Source organism: Fistularia commersonii, chromosome 6 (genome assembly GCF_037954325.1).
Source record: "Fistularia commersonii isolate RoL2024-O1a breed Wild chromosome 6, RoL_Fcom_v1.0, whole genome shotgun sequence".
NCBI classification, from domain to species: domain Eukaryota; kingdom Metazoa; phylum Chordata; class Actinopteri; order Syngnathiformes; family Fistulariidae; genus Fistularia; species Fistularia commersonii.
Window position 1 is genome coordinate 11505404 of NC_141289.1, and position 12988 is coordinate 11518391.

General features: G+C 39.3%; 1 protein-coding gene across 2 annotated transcripts in view; it reads left to right on the forward strand.

Annotated features, from left to right (window-relative positions):
* The window catches only part of LOC147233360 (interleukin-1 receptor accessory protein-like 1), a 235907-nt gene that overhangs the window by 82349 nt on the left and 140570 nt on the right, over positions 1-12988 (forward strand). The gene's annotated exons all lie outside the window — the stretch shown is intronic.

Genomic DNA, 12988 nt, shown 5'->3' on the forward strand with positions numbered 1-12988 from the left:
AATAAATCCTTTTCATTGCCAGTCTAACGGTATTTTGTCTCCTTCAAGGTCCTTCAGGACATGTTTCACCCTCTTAAGGTATTTGGCTATGGCTGACCTTTGTTTGCCTGAGGGGTATTTGTTGTTATCTAAGCATCTGTACATACAGTGTGTGTGTATATATATATATATATATATATATATATATATATATATATATATATATATATATATAGCTATCCAGAGAACCTCTCCAGAGGAGCACAATCCTGGGAACAGCTTGGATCCTACGCAGAACCCTCAAGCTCCCAGGAGAGTTTGCAGTATTTATCTTTTTTTTTGCTTTATTTCTTTGTTTTCTTAATTCATCACTTTTTAGCAGGGATTGATGTGGACATCTCACTGTATTTCTATATGTTTATTTTATCAACCTTACACTATTTTGAATGGATTTCAGTCAATTTTACTTTAAGACCAGTTGGTGATCACTACTTTTCTAAAGGCCCAATGAATTTCTGCTTTGTTAAATGGCTCACTTTCTTTTAAGGTTTACGGTAAAAAAAATTGCCAATATGTGATTAGCAGAGCCGCTTTCCCTGACAGTCTGTACTGTGATTGGAACTGGAGTGTTCAGAGATCTCCCACCAAAGCTAAAATTGTTTCTAAATGGCTTGTTTGAGGCTGATAGTCTTCCTCAGACAAGATGGAATATTGAAAATGATTGACCTGGCGGCAAAGCTGCCTTCTATCTCAGTTGGCATTTTCATCACAGTCCTGTCTTTGTCACTAATCATGCACACTTTGCATGAGGAAGCAGTTTCTGAAAATGTTCTCCTGTATAATAATGTTACACTGAAATAGTGAAAGGATTTGTGCAACTGTCAGGAGCAGAAGTTGTGAAGAAGTTTAAGATTCTACCTATCTCTGTGTCTGGATGGAATTACTGAAACAAAGTGTGATCAGTGGCAAGGCACAGATTCCTGTGAAGAGCAACAGTTTTCATTGCATTTTCCACCCTGATGGAGTGTATGTAACATTTTTGATAAATTAAGGCTAATGTTGATATTCAACTGCATGCTAATATTTGATTCATGTAAAAAACAAAATCAAATAAAATCCAGATTCATCAAGAAACATCACATCTTTTACCAAAAAAATAATGGCAATGTGTATCATCATCCTCTGGAAAACATCACATATGTCCCCAACATATGTCACTGACTGAATAATGTCTTGGAACCTGGAGTGTCATATCGTCTAGTCTATAATTCAATTACAGTGGGATGTAGACAGAGTATCAGTGTACAGCAGGTAGTTTTTGTTCCAGTGTTTGACAGTAATGTCCTCTAATGGGAAGCTTAGGCTCCACTCTTGTTCCAGGCCACTGAATTTCCTTGGATCCCTAGCTGCCTACCTGCCTGCCTCTGTGTGTGTGTGTGTGTGTGTGTGTGTGTGTGTGTGTGTGTGTGTGTGTGTGTGTGTGTGTGTGTGTGTGTGTGTATGTATGCATTCTTGAGCATTAGTGGCTGCCAGATGCAGCTACTTCTGCAGCTCACCTCCTTTACATCTGACATGTATTTGCTTTACCTGAAATTATCTTTTGCTATGAGTTTGACCCTCTTGGCATATGATCTATGGCATCCCTCTCAATTCCTGCTCGATTGTGGGAGTGCCTGCAATGATTTGTTTTGCTTTCGGTCACTTGCTGTCCTTTCTGGTCCGCTTCTCGAATCACTTCTCCATCTTAATTTTCCGTGTTTCTTTGAACTGCAAGCCTGCAACCATAACCCCCCTCCTACTCCTGTTTCCAAGAGCTGCAGATGAAGCTTGAATAGCTTGAAGATAAAGAGAGGCTGAAAACAGAGACACTGGGAGAGAAGTAGAAGTACAAAGGCAAAAGAAGGGAGAGATGATGCCCTGGTGGTTAACAGTGTGGGAAAAAATGAGAGACAAAAAACAAGGTCAGAATTGACATTTGAGAGTGCCCATCAGGACGGTGCTGGCTGCTCACTACGTTTCATGTTCTTGCTGTCTTATCGTTCCGCAGACGCCTGGTGCAGAGGCTGATGTGACAAGGCCCTCTATCCATCTGGTCAGGCTCTATTTTCACCAACGCTCATTTCGTGGGGGCAGTGGAGCATAACGCCCAAATGGTGTGTTGGTGTCTGTAGTGGACCAGCAAGGGGCTGAGTCACCAGCTTAGTGCACCCACACTAGCATGATACAGCACTGAATAACAGGCTGACAGGGTTTCCAATGGAGGCAGAGCGGATTGTGTGGCCTGTTTTTATTGGTGTGTATGCTTGATGTGTATTTTCTACCTGTGTGGGTGATTGAGTGAAAAAATGTCTTATCCACACTTTTGTGCTATGTGCGCAGTCATGTCTGCATTGCAGTATTTTTTCAGAAGTCAGTATTTTTTATGTTGGGTGTCTCAACACCTCCCAAGGCTGTTTCTTAGATGAGAGGATTACTGGCAACGTGGGGAACAGAAGGATGATTTTCTGATTATATAGTGCTCTCTCTAGAGGAAACACCCCAGCCATAACAGGATCAGCTTTGCAGCTGCTCCTTGTCAAATGTTTGTCTGTGAGAGAGATGAGCTGGGAATAAACATATGGATATAAGTCCATTTTCATATTTGGATAGCGCATGAGAATTCATCCCTTTTGGGAGCAATGATCACCCTATGATATCAAAGAAGTCAGGAGATATTAGTCGGATTTGCATGTAGACATTTACAGATTTGTTTTTTTTTCAATGCATTCATTTATATTCCTGGATGTGGTGGGGCTCTACCTGGGGATCTCAGTATTTTACCCCTACAGACACAATATCTGCAGGGTGATCTGGGCTGACCACAGGGCCTTCTTCCAGGTGGACTTACCTGAATATGGCTGAAAGGCATCCTGAACCTCCTAAGCTAAATTATTTTAACTGAAGGAGCTCCACCCAGAGCTCTTACAGGATGTGTGTTTTCCTCCTATCTCTAAGACCAAGTCCAGCCCCCCTCAGTCTTATCATGACCCAAGGCTTTTGACTCTAAGGTAGTGACCACTGTGCCAAAATAAAAGTTGTCCATGACAACCATGAACAGAATCAGAATCAGTGGTAAAATAAAAAGAAAACATCCCTTGCAGAACCCATCGCCCCTTGGAAACTGGTTTAACATTTTGCTGACAGTGCTGACACAGCTCTTGCAGCATTTCTACAAAGACTGGGTGGTTCATAGCAACCAAAGAACCCTATCCTGACTCAGCAAGCCCCCAGAACACTCCTGAGGATGTGGTCATATGCCTTCTCCAAGTAAATGAAACGCATGTAGACAGCTTGATCATGCTCTGAAGTGTTATTATTGCTCAACATTAAATCAGCATACACTTACAGATGGAGCCCCCTGACCATCCTCCGCATTCATTTTGTACATAATTCCGTACATCTTTGATGAATGTCTTATTGCTTAGCCAAACACAGCAACATAGCAGTGCCAACATATGTAGTTGGACCAGTGTTGCACCAGAGAAAAAAATAAGAGAAAGAAACAGAGAACAAGATGCCAACATTGCATTGTTACAACCCGAGAGAAGAATCCTCCATCCATATGCCACAATGTATGAAAGCGCCGCACAGACCACCGCTAGAATGCATGTTATCACAAGCTCCTCCACCATAGTGATGTTTGCTTAACAAGTTAGGTACCTAAAGCATTCATTGGAAGATTGTGGGTAGTGACACAAACATGACATCTGTATTTTTGATGTAGTTTTTTCTTTTCTCTCTGCATTTTTACTCCATAATGTGTGCCATGATTGTCCAGCCTGGGTAGTTTACCTTGCGCCATCAGTTTCCCCTCGATCCTCCCCATCAGCATTTAGCTCATGATTGGAGGCAGCAGGCATGGCCATCTCCAGAGGCTGGTCCAATCAGGAGAGCTGAATTTGATACAGGAAAAAGGGATGCCGTTGAGATTTCAGGCAATGTTTTGTTTTGTGATAGTAAAAGAAGCTGATGCTGTCTTCGATCACACACAAGTATTTGCATTTAAATGACAATTTGGTGGCTTTCAGTGAATACAGGGCAGTTGAGGCAGACAAACAACAAATGAAGATGAAGTGTCATGAGACCAAAGTGCAGGCAAGATAGCATAAGATTTTTCTATTTTGTGCTGAACAGCAAGGAGGATATTAGGTAAATGTCACTGTCATGACAAAAGCTGGGCAGAGCCCTAATGCAGAGGAATTGATCTTTTGACGGACGTGATATATTTAACAGAAACACAAATGTAAGAGTGAAGAGTCGTCTTGACTCAGTGTCTAAAAGTGTGATGAAGTGATTATAATTTTGTCAAAATAAACCTATGAGTAATTTGAATTTTGTTTTTTTTCCTTCTTTGGAAATCAAAGAATTAGCTCTGATGTGTCCATAGGACGAAATACAAAATAAATCCAGGTCATGTTGAAAATACATTTTTGGACCAACTGAACTGAAAGTCTAACAGCTGATTATTTCATACAGTTGGGCAAAAAGTGTTTAGTCAGACACCAGTTGTGCAAGTCCTCCAACTTAAGAAGATGATAGAGACCTGTCATTTTCATCATAGGTACACTTCAACTATGAGAGATAGATAGATATCAGAAAGTCACATTATCTGATTTTTTAAGAATTTATTTCCAAATGATGGTGTAAAATAAGTATTTGGTCACCTACAAACAAGCAAGATTTCTGGCTCTCACAGACTTCTAACTTCTTTTGTAAGAGCAACTTAGTCCTCCATAAATTACCTGTATTAATGACACGTGTTTGAACTGGTTATCAGAATAAAAGACACCTGTCCACAACCTCAAACAGTCACACTACAAAATCCAAGCCCAATGAGCTGTCAAAGGACACCAGAAAAAAAATTGTAGACCTGCAACAGGCTTGGAAGACTGAAACTGCAATAGGTAAGCAGCTTGCTGTGAAGAAATCAACTGTGGGAGCAATTATTAGAAAATGGAAGACATACAATACCACTGATAATCTCCCTTGATCTGGGGCTCCATGCAAGATCTCACGCCGTGGGGTCAAAATGATCACAAGAACAGTGAGCAAAAATCCCAGAACCACATGGAGGGGACCTAGTGAATGACCTGCAGAGAGCTGGAACCAAAGTAACAAAGGCTACCATCAGTAATACACTACACTGCCAGGGACTCAAATCCTGCAGTGCCAGACGTGTCCCCCCTGCTTAAGCCATGTCCAGGCCTTTCTGAAGTTTACTAGAGAGCATTTGGATGATCCAGAAGAGGCTTGGGAGAATGTCCAATGGTCAGATGAAACCAAAAAAGAGGTTTTTGGCACAAACTCAACTTGTCATGTTTGGAGGAGAAAGAATGCTGAGTTGCATCCAAATCACACCATACCATGTGAAGCACGGGGGTGGAAACATGCTTTGGGGCTGTTTTTCGGCAAGAGACCAGGACGACTGATCCGTGTAAAGGAAAGGATGAATGGGGCCATGTATCATGAGATTTTGAGTGAAAACCTCCTTCCATCGGCAAGGGCATTGAAGATGAATCGTGGCTTTTAGCATGACAATGATCCCAAACACACCTCCCGGGCAATTAAGGAGTGGCTTCGTAAGAAGTATTTCAAGGTCCTGGAGTGGCCTTGCCAGTATCCAGATCTCAACCCCATTGAAAATCTTTGGAGGCGGTTGAAAGTCTGTGTTGCCCAGTGACACCCCCAAAACATCACCGCTCCAGAGGAGATTTGCATGGAGGAATGGGACAAAATACCAGCAACAATGTGTGAAAACCTTGTGAAGACTTACAGAAAAAGTTTGACCTCTGTCATTGCCACCAAACAGTAGATAAAGTATTGAGATGAACTTTTCTTCTTGACCAAGTACTTATTTTGGACCATAATTTGCAAACAAATTCGGTAAAAATCAGACAAAGTGATTTTCTGGATTTTTTATTTTTTTTGCATTCTGTCTCATAGTTTAGGTGCACCTATGATGAAAATTACAGGCCTCTATCATCTTCTTAAGTGGGAGAACTTGCACAATTGGTGACTGACTAAATACTTTTTTACCCCGCTGTACAGGGCGTGTCAAGTTTTTGTTGTGAAAGACCAACTTTTTGTTTCTATATTCGACCAACCCCAGCTAGCTATATCTCACTTTCTGAGTATTAAAGTTCACAACCCATACCAAACACTGTTGTATTTTTGAAAGAGTTTCTCCAAAAATGTTAAATCTTAGCACCTCCCCATCTCTTACTGCCTCTGCACATTCATAGCCAACTGTTCACACGCCCAGATGGCTGTAGATTCGTTTATGTTACCATATGGCCCATAACTGTGGTCATTTTAGGAATTTGCCTCGTTTTATAATTGCACTTCTAACACAGTAGCAGTGAATTGCCCTTTATTTACTTCTAACAATTTTGTGGGGAAAAAAAAATCAAGAGAGTGCATGAGTCTTGCTTATTGTTACAGAGCCCTTATACCATGTGTGAGTGTGTATGTGAGCATCTCACATGTAAAGGAAGGTGGCTGATTGCTTTATTGGCTGATGAATCAGTCTCTTTTTCAACCTGCTGGAGGTACTTCAATCATGAAGGTAATCTCAGCTTGTGCACCAGCAGGCAAGAGGTTACCTTTCCCACACATCAAAGCTATTTTCCTCTTAATTGAGACCCACTCTGCTGTGACAGCGCTTTCACAAGGTGGAAAATGGCAGGTCAACATATCGAGATATCTTCCTATCCCAGCCCCCGACCCCCACCGCCAGTCCCCTTCTCCTGGCGAAAGTGTCTGGGAAGTTTATACTGTATGTTCCTTTCAGGAACCTTGGAGCCGGGTCAGCTCAAACTCCACAGTTCTGGAGGGAAAGTAAAGGTTGATGTAGATTCACCCCCCAGATTTTGTATGCTAACATACTCTTGTATGTTCATCGGGTGAGATAAGTGTATTTATCTGTCTAAATTAGACTGGGGCTTCTTTGGGACAAAAATGGTAGTGAACCAGTGAGCAGACATTTTAGTTGTAGTCTCTCTGGTCACTCAACTCAATTTGCATATAATTACCTTTCAACAGACCTGTGGCCATATTTATGAGCTGATCACCACCTTTTTCAGAAGAAGCACATGCTCAGTTTTAAGTGACAGTAAAACATGGCAGGAACACAATGGCTCAATATTTGTTTAGCTTTATTGTGTTGCCCTTTATACCAGAGTTATGGGTTAGGTTTTCATGCGGGTTTGTCAATCTTCAGTCGTCCTTCTCCATCTTTCTCCCGTTCCCTGTCTGTTTTAGAGGAACTGCTGTAAGGGTTGATTGACGCACCTGTGTAGCTGGTGTTTGCTGATAAAAATATCAGAGGTGTCATGAAAGTATTGTGTGTTAAAGGTCTTAAAGATGTACCTGAACACTACAACATAATTTTTTTTCATATATTTTTGTGTTATAATGGATTAATTCTTGTTTTGTACGCTGATATTTGAGGCAGTATTACAGTCAAGGCCAAAAGTTTTGAGAATGACACTTTCACAAAGTCTGTTCCTTCAGGGTTTATAGGTGTTTGCCAGATGTTTCTATGGTTGTGTCATTCTCAAAACTTTTGGCCATGACTGTACATAACTGCTGCATAAAAATGTGAAAGGGCATGTGAAAGTTTTGAATAAAATAAAACTATATTTCAAAGCAAAACAATCAAAAAGAAACGCTAAACTAATTTCAAAAAACAAATTTTGAAGATTTATAATTTGTACTGATTAACTGCTAGATTTATTATTATTATCTGAAATTTGCAGGATCCTCTTTTCATCCCATTAACACATAGGGTGTTGTAAAATATTCCAGATTTGACTGTTCAGATGAAGTGAAGATACATTTGGCCTCTTGCCTCTGTCAATATTCAATGTATCAATTTCTTGGTTGTATTTAAAAAGATGTGGGGTTGCATTTCATGGTTGTTTATAATTTATGCAGACTTGCATTTTGTCGGGATTAATCAGTTTTGAACCATTTTAATAGGATTAATACTCGTAAATCTCACCTCTAGTTTGGATTTGTTTACAAGCAAGGAACATGAGGGTGAGTCAGAGTTTTACAGAGTTGGACAAATGGGACAAACATAAAGCCAAAGCAGGCATGAAAAATGGCCCTATCTTTGTTTAATTAGATGATTAAACGAGGGTACATCTTGGAAAGTTCATTTTGATGTGGTGTCACCAAAGCTTGGTAAAATACCACTTTTTAAATGGAGGAACAAGCTTTCATTTGTATTGCTGTCTTTTGCCAACAGGCAAGAGATGATGGCTGACAACCTTAGTTCACTGGACCCTGGCAATCAGGCAGAACAGAGACTGTGGAATTGCCCCTTTTCGATTATGAGATTTGAAAATGACGGCCAAAAATGCTGCCTTTTTTCCTTGATGGTCCAAGTTGTTGAAAAGATTCTGCAGTTGGTATTATCACTCAGCAGGCTGACTAATTCTCTCGCCGATTGTGATCTGGCAAAATGGAAATCTGGTGAACGGAGAAATGTTAATTGGGTTCAATTAGATTTTATACCATGTTTGTTTCCTGCCAACAAATCATGTGGAATTCCCATCCATACTTACTGAAATGAATGATTACCCTATTTCAGAAGTCTAAAACAGGGAATTTGATGTTAAATGGATGATAGGGAGCATCCAGTGATTCTTGTAGGTGAATCAATTTACCATTGCTTGCTTTCATTTTTCTCTTGTTTTGCTTTAAGTTATCTGCAAAAACCTGAATGCCTAGGGAGTGTAAAAAAGAAATGTTAATCTGACAATAATTTCACAGTTGAAAAACCCAGGTAAACTATACATATTTTAGGAGTAATTAGACACCTCACTGATATGTAATTATGTAGCCTGATGCATCTGCATTTGTCAAATTTCATGTCATGTACTCTAAGTAAATGCACTTTCCTCAATCCCAGTATCTGAGATACTATTAAATACTACTAAATTTTTGTAGCACTAGGAAAAATTCTGGCTCAAAATAAAAACAAAAATAATAAGGTGGAAAGGGGACTAAGCTTGTATTTACCATACTGATAAAGACAAGTACATGGGCTTTCTATCTGATATTTGGCACTGTCACAGGTACTTGTTTTTCTCTGGTACCAAAGCAAGTCTGTGCAGCCAAACTCAAATCATTTTTGAGTAAATGTACTTTTCTGTTCGGCTCAGCAGAATAACTTAACAGAGCAAAAACTGATTTTGTGGTCAGCTAGTTGGGCATATTGCAACATTTATTACCGGGGATAAGATAACTGCTAATACTCTGCTCCACTGTGAAAGACCCTGATTTTAAACTTGCATATACATTCTCTTTGACTTAGAATCAGACAGATAATGAAATATGTTGAACTTATTTTTGGTACAATCTTTGCTACAGATGCATCCCGCCCATGTAACCATCTGTAGTCCTGATGTTTTTATACATTTTGAAAGTTTAAAATTTCATAGTCTCAATAAGGAAATGTCATCAGAAATAAACCTAGAACAGTATCTAGGTTGTATTAAAATGTCTTGTTTCCTGAATGACCCACTAAATTCAGAATACCATGTAGACTGCTCTCCAAAGGAAGCAGCAGCTCATAATCACTGATTTTGGGTGAAGGCGCATCCTCCGGGTTTAGCTGAAGGCGAAACAAGCTGTCTTTTGATGGTATCGGGTGACAGATTCAATGAATACATTGAAAAAAATGGAATTACATTGAATTAAAAAGAAAATAAGAAACCTACAGGTTGTCACACTCTGTAGGAAGAGATTACAAATGAAGGTCTCTGCTGCATGTTTGTTGCTAATTCCCTACATTCCTTAGAAACTCATTAATCTCACACCGCAGCTGTTTGGATTACAAGGCCGGTCATGATAACTGTGCTTGGTGTCACCGGGGGCGAAACTAGTTGTTACTGTAACTTGTTTAAGCAAGAATACTACCACCACCAATTTGCACTGAGGCACTGTGGTTCAGCCGTAGTTAATATGCCTCATGCAACTAGAACACTGAAACTTTAATTCGATTTTGACATGGTGTCCTTTTCAGGACGGGGCAGTAAAGCAAGGCCAAACTCAATGTCCTTCCCACATTCTACGACTTTGCCACTAATCGGGTAATTTGAAAGAAACAAATTACCTGATTAATCTTTAATATTGCACAAACAAGTTGACAAAGAAAGTGACATTCTTTCACAGCCTTACAGTTCTTCAGACCTTTTGTTTTTCTAGTGAGCCCTGAAGGTATCACCGGTTTGACTATGACAATTTTTTTTTAGCTTTTCTATCAGCTGATAAAAACAAAGTTATCAATATCCAAATAATTACTTGTTGGAGCTGAATCTTTTCTCAAATTCCATATCTGGTTTCTATCACTAGCAAAAATCAGGACACTGTCTTCATGCTTGAGGGACTCCAAATCAGTTTTTTGCAACCAAGGAAGTAGCTTGAAATATAGAATATAGAGCATGGGTGCTGCTCTGGTCCTAGGCCTTAATATACAACACAACATAATTGAATAGGGGACTTTACAATGAAGTCCCTGCAAATGCCACTTCCTCAGTCATCATGAATGATTTCATTAGTTATAACACTTTGCTGACTGACATCAAGTTAGTTATAGAGGCTGTGTTGGGCATCCCTTTGGAGTATCTGGCTGCCGTGTTGCCAGCTGTTTAAAGGTACAGTGACGCAGTGAGGTGGATTGAAAAGTGCCAGGCAAGAAAAACAGATAAGTACAGATAAGAGAAGGTGAATCAAGCCAAGCACAATTGTTGATTCTGTGAATTTCTCAATGTAAAGCCAGAGGCATGCTCGTGTTCTTAATGACCGAGGAATTTGACAAGACTTTTGATAAAATATCTAAATAAAATAAATGCTACATATACTGAAAAGGCATCTTTATCAAAACTATTGCACTGGAGCTATTTATTTATGTATATTGTGTAGTGTATATTTACAATAATAATCTTAAACATCTTAGAGAAACAGTCCCTCCTTTTGTCTCCCTTGTATTTTCTGCGCCCAAGCATGACATGATCTTTGTCAGAAGATGCAGGTACCCCAAATGTCAAGCAGCTGAAGATTTCAAATATACATGTTGGCTTGAAGGCTTAAATGTAAAGTGGTGGATGTTCAAGAAAGATAGTAAACTTTATTTCTGACTTTTCAAAAAATGTTATTTATGTCATAGCATATTATTACATATTGCTTGAATTGAGTCAAGCGTTTGTCAGCAGAGGTGAATCATAAAGTAAAGCTTATGTACACGTTCTCTCTATGTTATCCAAGCATGTTTAAAGCTATAAACACTTCTTCCTTTTGTGTATGCAATTCTCTGCATACATATTAATAGATACGTCTATTAAACTTGGAGGTTGCAGAATAGGGCAACTGTGCAACATATGTTACCATAGAGATTTTTCTTTGTGTAAAGGTTGAACATTCATTGTATTTGTAACTGTTGGCTCTCGACATTAGAATCCGTATTTCCTCAAATTTCATGGTTGAAGCTGGTTATTAAATGTGCCACTTCCCTGCACGTCTGTCTGTTCACAAAACCTGAGCCGTATGAGACCTTTAATCAGGAATTTGAATGGTCTCTGTGGCTTTTTAGAAAATGGCATATGTGTGAATTTAATATTTGGTGTTTCGAATCTCATCCACTCCAAGATGAGAAAAATGAATAAATAAATCACAGTATCAAAAACATTCCTTTGCTTTCATGGGGAAGTAATTCTAAGTTAAGTAAGTTTTGACTGACATTTGGTCCTCTACAGCAAAGGTCAATATTGCTCGGCTGTGGCATTCATAGTGGTAACATATTACACTCTCAAATGAGTGAGGTTTCCTCCACATTCCAAAATAACAGGAAATAGTATACTAGATATCTGTTGAAAATGGATGTGCACTTGCTGCACAGTATATTGCTCTCTGTTTAAATATAGATGTCTGTCATCAGCACCAATTTTTTAACTTGATGGATGTAGTATTTGCCTTCACAATTTATGAATGGGGCTGATGCGTGACTGGGTTATGAAATTGTTTTCAAAGACAGGGCTGGACTGCATGCAGTGACCTTGTAGATCAACTGATGAAATTACCATTCAATATCCACAATTCAATAGTAACAATACGGATACCAGCTATAAATTGATATAGGCACAACTTGTTTTTAACTGTCAGTCTGTGGCAATGATTGTTTTTTTTTCCTCTGAGAAAATTGTGAAATCAGTTTGGTTGATGGAAAAAGTCATCTTGACTGATTATGAAACATTTAATTCTGACATCAGAAAGATGCCTCCTCAAATGCCATTGATAAGCATATTCCTCTGACAAACCGGTCTCCCATCCATCCAACTTTGAAAAGAAACACACGCATAGCCTTGTTTTGCCTAAAATGTTACATTATGTTCAAGAACTACTAGAGGATCTGTGAAGATTCTTAGGCATATAGCTTAGTGTTTCCCAACCTTTTTTGAGCCATGGCACATATTTTACATTCGAAAAATCACATGGCACACCAACAAATATACACAAGTTAATTCACGACATGTTGCCATCTAGTGGAAGAGCATTTAATTGTTCTGCCTGTCACAGAATGCCCACAGAGATAGACGTACGAAGAAACATTATTTGCGTTGACTAAACATATTTCGGACCAATCAGGTGAAAATGGGCATTTTTCCACTGCACACTTGATCTCTCATGGCACACTAATGTGCCGCGGCACAGTGGATTGGAAACACTGATCTAGCTAATGGTCAAGTGTTGTCAAATCTTATTGTGGCATTTAGATGTAGTTTCTTTCCTTGAGGATGGTTCACCTCTTCTCTGAGAGACTTCTTCAGTTTTGGCTGAATTTTCTTGCCCATATGGCCTGAAAGAGCTGAAGAACTGATGAAAATTTCAGTTGCCAAGATATGATTTGACAAAGAACTAGCAAAGTTTCAAAAAGAAGAAAATTGAGAGAATGTATTATTCAGAT